We start from the raw sequence: 6,000 nt of genomic DNA on the forward strand, positions 1-6,000 counted from the left end.
AAAGGAGGACATTTAGCGAGTGACATAATCCCTTTAGCACTGTCTCTCCAGAGAAATCAAACTTCAAGCACACACATAAAAAATCACACAATATACACCCACAGGAAAAACACACAATATACACCCACAGGAAAAAACACACAATATACACCCACAGGAAAAAAACACACATATAGACACCCACGTTCAAATATTACTCCCCAGTTGCGCAATGTTATCCACATTACACCACACATAGGGCCCCATTTACTAACAAATATAACCCCTTTAGCGCTCGCTAAAGAGGTTATACCATCTTTCTGTATCTAGTAAACAGCGGTAATCTTAGATTACCGCTGTTTGTACTGCATCGCTCTCGCCATCTTTTAGATGGCAAGAGCGGTACGGGTCCCCATTGCCGGCAATGGAGACCCGGTGGTGCCTTTCCAGCTTCAGCGCAGCCTTCCAGGTACTGCCGCGTCCCCGTGCCATGCACATGCACAGACGGACCGTTGTGCTTGCGCATAACACTGGAGCGTTAGGCTGCCAGCAGCTCAGCGGAGGACCTTGTAGAGGATGAGGACTTCGCGGGACCTCGCCGGAGGGGTTAGTATTACTAAATACCAGTGGAATTTTAGTTTGTATCACAGTGAAACTAAACGAAAATTTCCGCTGGTATTTGTGTACGTTAGTAAATTGGGCCCATAGTATGCTCCTATTTTCTTTGAAAAAATCTGCTTGTCAGAAGAAACCGGTCAGAAGGTGTTCTTGGAAAATTCATTATTGCTACCTGCTGCTATTCATGACTATATACACACTGGTGTGCTGTTACCCAGGAGCATAATTATTTGCATACTGTTGTACCGCTGAGGTTATGCCACATTCTGCTCAATAGAGATCCAGTACTTATGAGACTAGGGGGGTCGTAGTTGCATCGGAGCCACATTTGGCAGGTCACAAGCCAGCTCCGCTGACCCCCTCATTATTACACATCTCAATATCTGGAGACCAGCAAGAGTGTATGCCGGAGGTATCAGGGGATACAATCGCATAGGAGCATCATCTGGCAGGCCGAAAGCCACCTCCGTTTGCCCCTTTAATACACCACAGTGGTTGGATACCGGCGGTGAGTGACTGTATTGGAGCACACGGCAGGTCGCAAGCCGGCTCCATCAATCATTTTGCTTACATATTTATTAGCAAAGACTGCTTTCTGGTGTTTTTCTTACATTGCTCTGGACTGAACTTAACAATCATTGAGCTAACTATGAATAGATTTTTTATATATTTGCACACAGATTGTTATACACACTGATTGATGTAATTCTTATGTACACTGGGCCTGATTCTGACCCACTCGCGAGCGGTGAGCGCTCGCAAGCGGGTCGATGGTGCCCAAGTGCGCATGCGCACGATAGAGGCGGCTCCGTCGTGCGCATGCGCGAGACCCGAATAACGACGGCCGAGCCGTCATTAAGGGTCTCGCACCAAAGGGGGCGTGCTGTCGATGGTGATTGACAGCACGCCCCCTTTGGTGGGCGTGCTGGGGGCGTGGCTGCCCAGACGGAGGCGTTCCCATGACATCACTAGTGATGTCAGTGGGAGTGCTTTTGGCTCTGATAGAGTGTCTCGTCGCAAGCCCTATGGTCGCGATGGTCTTGACCATCGCAACCATCATTTTGGCCGCTCGCTATAGCTGTGGGTGGTCATCCACAGCTATGCGAGCGGCCAGGAGGTCGCTCTAAAAAGGAGCAGGGACGGCCCTGATTCAGAGCGAGCGCTCTGTGAGAGCATCCGGCTCTGAATCAGGGCCTCTGTATCTTTACAAATAAGTTTTTGTATGAGATGCTTATGATTATAGGTAGAATATTTTATATGTTTTTGAATAAATAAGGTATTTTACTTATATGTATCTGTGATTAATTTTCACCACTATAGCGCTGCTTATATTTTCCACACCACACATAGTGCCTCTGATCACATTACACCACATACTAGTGCCCCTATTCATGTTATGACACACAGTAGTGCCCCCTTTTACACAATGCCTACAGTAGTGCCCCTTATACACAATGCCCACAGTACTGCTCCTAATACACATAATGCCCACAGCAGTAGTGTCTCTTATTCAATTCCCCCAGTAGTGGTGCCTCTTATGCAGTGCCCCCAGTAGTGGTAGTGCCCCTTATACAATGCCCCCCCAGTACTGGTGCCCCTTATGAAGTGCCCCAGTGGTAGTGCCCTTTATGCAGTGCCCCCAGTAGTGGTAGTGCCCCTTATGCAGTGCCCCCATTAGTGACAGTGCCCACAGTGGTAGTGCCCCTTTTGCAGAGCCCACAGTAATGGTGCCCTTTATGCACTGCACTCTATGCAATACCCCCAGTAGTCATGCCCCCTGTAGTAATGCCCCCAGTAGTAACGCCCCAGTAGCAAGTAATGCCCCCTGTGGTATTGCCCCCAATAGTAATGCCCCAGTAGTAATGCCCCCTGTAGTAGTGCCACCTGTATAAATGCCCCCACTAGTAATGACCCCAATAGTAGTGCCCCCTAAGTAATGGACCCAATAGTAGTGCCCCCGGTAGTAGTGCCCCCGGTAGTAGTGCCCCTATAATGAAGCCACATGCACACACACAAAAAAACAACAACTAATACTTACCTTAATCCCCACTCCAGCGTCTGCTGGCTGCTCCTCTGAACTATGGGAGAGACATGACGTCTCTCCCATAGTGCACTGTGGGAGCCGGAAGCAGGAGCTCAGGAATGAACTAAAGCCTCTGACTCCGGCTGCCACTGTGGGAAGGGAGTCGGGCGCATGCTGGTCACAAATTCTCAGCGGGCCCCCGGCAAATAGAGCCTCATTGCGGCGCCGAGGTTAAGTGGGCCGGCGGAGGCGGAACTGGTTCTGACTCCCGTTGCCCACTTTAACCCCGGGGGGGTGGGGGCCCTTATTGTGTGGGGGCCAGGGATGAACGCCCTGTCACCCTCCCCCCATTAATCCGTCCCTGTATATATACACATAGAATCACACCAGAGCATATTAGTCAAGGACACCTGGGGATAAGCTGACAAAATTCGACTTACATATGGGAACTTGGGATGCAAGAGCAAGTGTGACCATAACATTTTTACATAAACATTTGGCTTCAAACCACAGCACTCAAACAACTGCGGTGCCAGTGGTATGTGATTGACGGGGGGTATCAGTTAGAAGGGGGGTGTATTGGCGGCCAGCAGGGCATGCGCGGACACATACTCACTGTATTTATTGCAGAAAATACAATGAAGGGAATTCGCAGGGACAGAGCTTTGTCACATGTTCTGTCCCTGCATGCAGATGTTAGTACATCCATAGGATATTTCCTGGAAACATCACTCAACAAACACATTTTAAAAGCAGATTGTAGTAAATAGAGCCCTGAGTGCTGAGTTTGTATGATTTTTTTATTTAAATGGTGTGGTCACATACCACTGGCACCGCAGATGTTTGAGTGCCGTGGATTAAAGCCAATTGTATATATATATATATATATATATATATATATCTTTATGTATGCAGCAAAAGTCAAATTTAGTAGTTATGCACCTATTTTTGTGCAAATACACCTGTCTTTACAAGGCTGCACATAAATCTGGCAAGCTAGTAACTGTAATGCACTGAGCTTCAGTAACTGTCATCCCAAAAATTAGAAAGGCATCACAATTATACAATTTTATATCCTGAAACAGATTCCACATCCAGTAACCACAGCTACTGCCACAGGTAATATCCTCTATACAACTGGTGTGCAACCAGTGCAATATATTCCATTTGCAAATTCCCGGAAGAATCACATATTGCCAGTTGAAGCCAATAACAATGGCACACTGACAGTGGCCCACAGACAATGTGAGACCTAGAACAATGCTGCTCTCACACTTGGATTACATATGAATGGTCCACTGGCACGTGGAGTCCTAGAACAAAGTGTTACTCATTGTTATATCCATCCCTTTCAAGCGGGAGTTATCCACACCACCAAACAATGAGATCATTCCAATACGTGTCATCACCCATGGCTCTAAAAAAATGTGTTCTTTTACATAAATGGTTTTATTTAATCTAATAAATGCAGACTAGGGAGCTTATGCAAAAGCCTGGGAGATTAAGGCACGGGTGTGATTCCGGCCAGTCTGCCCATATTTTTAGAGACGCAATTGTTCAAAAGGCAATGAAAGTTTGTCACAGAAATATCTCTGTGAGTAGATACTCAAATAATACTTCAGAAAGAACCCAGTAACAGGTGTTTAGAAACATATGACAATGGCAGTGAGCAACCAAATAACAATTGCATATGATGCTACTCACCTTTGCGATGTCTTCACAGCTCGTAGTTGAAAACAGTTCAGGGTCTGGTACACAGAAATTCTGTTTACACTTGTTAGGGGCAGGCACAAGCAAAGGTCAAGGTCTGGCCAACCATCAATACACCAAATATCCAGCAGAAATTGGTTAAGCAAACAAACAAAGGCAAAGGTCAGGGTCCAGTCTAGGTTCAGAGTATAAATATCCAGCAAGTGTAGTTTTCAGGACAAAGTCAAAAACAGTAGCCAAGACCAATCCAGGGTCAATTCCACTATCCAGCAGCAGATTATCCAAGTGGCAGGCAAAGGCAGAAGTCAAAATCCAGTCCAGGGGTAAAAAAAATAGCAAATCCAAGTTTAAACAATTAGGACTTATTTCTGCAAGTAAAACCAATCACCTGGCAAGGAGTGCGAGGTGAGGATAACCTATTAAGGAGAAAAGGGGCAGGGCTTCAAACTGGCCAAAGACACTTGTATCTGCTCATGCGCCCGGTGGAGGGAGAGCAGCCGCTTGCCAATCTGTGACACTTTGCCCTTCCTTCTTTCGCAACTTTGAGACGCTCCAGGTTTGCTGGGGTTCTTCTTAAAATAGTTTTGAATAAGTCATGGTGCATGAATATTTTCTATCAGTTCCCATGAGTTCTCCTCAATTCCGTAGCATTTCCACTTGATTACGAAGAAGAGCTTTCTTTGCTTTAGACTTTAGAGTCTACACTTCGTTCATGCCCTTTAAGTTGAACTGTTGGAATGGTAACATGGGTTGAAGAAGCTGCTAGTTTTATTTAGGAGACATGGAATATCGGATGAACCCTTCTCATGGAATAAGGTAGTTTAATTGTAACGGTAACTGACGAGGGGACATATGTGACCAAGAAAGTACCAACAAACCTATCAGAAAGTTTTGGAGGTTGTGCGATTCTAAATTCTTAATTGATTAACTACACTATGGGGCTAATTGTGAGTTAGGAGCAAAGCAAAAAATAAAAAAGTAACTTTGCACTTGGATAAACCATGGAGCATGGCAAGGGGTGCAAATCCACTTATTCCTTACTTTGCATGCAGGGTAAATACTGGCTGCTTTTGCATGTCATCCACAAATGCTGGACAGCTGTATTTTTACACTGCAGTTTAGATTTAAGTTTGGATACGCCCCTCCCAAATCTAAATCTCCCTGCACATTTACAACTGCCACACATGCACAAAGTTACTTGCTCTTTTTTGCTTTGTTCCTAACTGAGAATCAGCCCCTCTGTATCCAATTGATATCTTTGGTGCCGCTATACATTTCCTGTCCGCCTGATTTTTATGTGGAGCTTGTGTTTGTAACAAATTTGACTATATAATTTTCTGAATTTCTTTTAGATTTGTATGGAGCTCTTGAACTGCTGGAACGGAATCGGTATGAAATACGGCCGGCGGTTCGATTCCCGGCAGCACCTGGCCGACCAAAGCAGAGTTTCCGGCAGCGGAAGCCCGACAGCGCTGGAAATCCCGATTGTCGATAGGCAAGCTGTCCGCTCGTGGCACCCGGCATCCCTTCGATTGGGATGCCGGGCGCCGGTCTCCCGGCGTCGGGGAAATGTCAGGCATACATTTCTACATCTAGACGCCCGGTATTTCACCCTCGCCGGGATATGACAGTCGGGAAGCCGACTGCCGGTATTAAGGCAGCCGTCTTCC

Source organism: Taudactylus pleione, unplaced genomic scaffold (genome assembly GCF_031769625.1).
Source record: "Taudactylus pleione unplaced genomic scaffold, aTauple2 ptg000004l, whole genome shotgun sequence".
Lineage (NCBI taxonomy): Eukaryota > Metazoa > Chordata > Amphibia > Anura > Myobatrachidae > Taudactylus > Taudactylus pleione.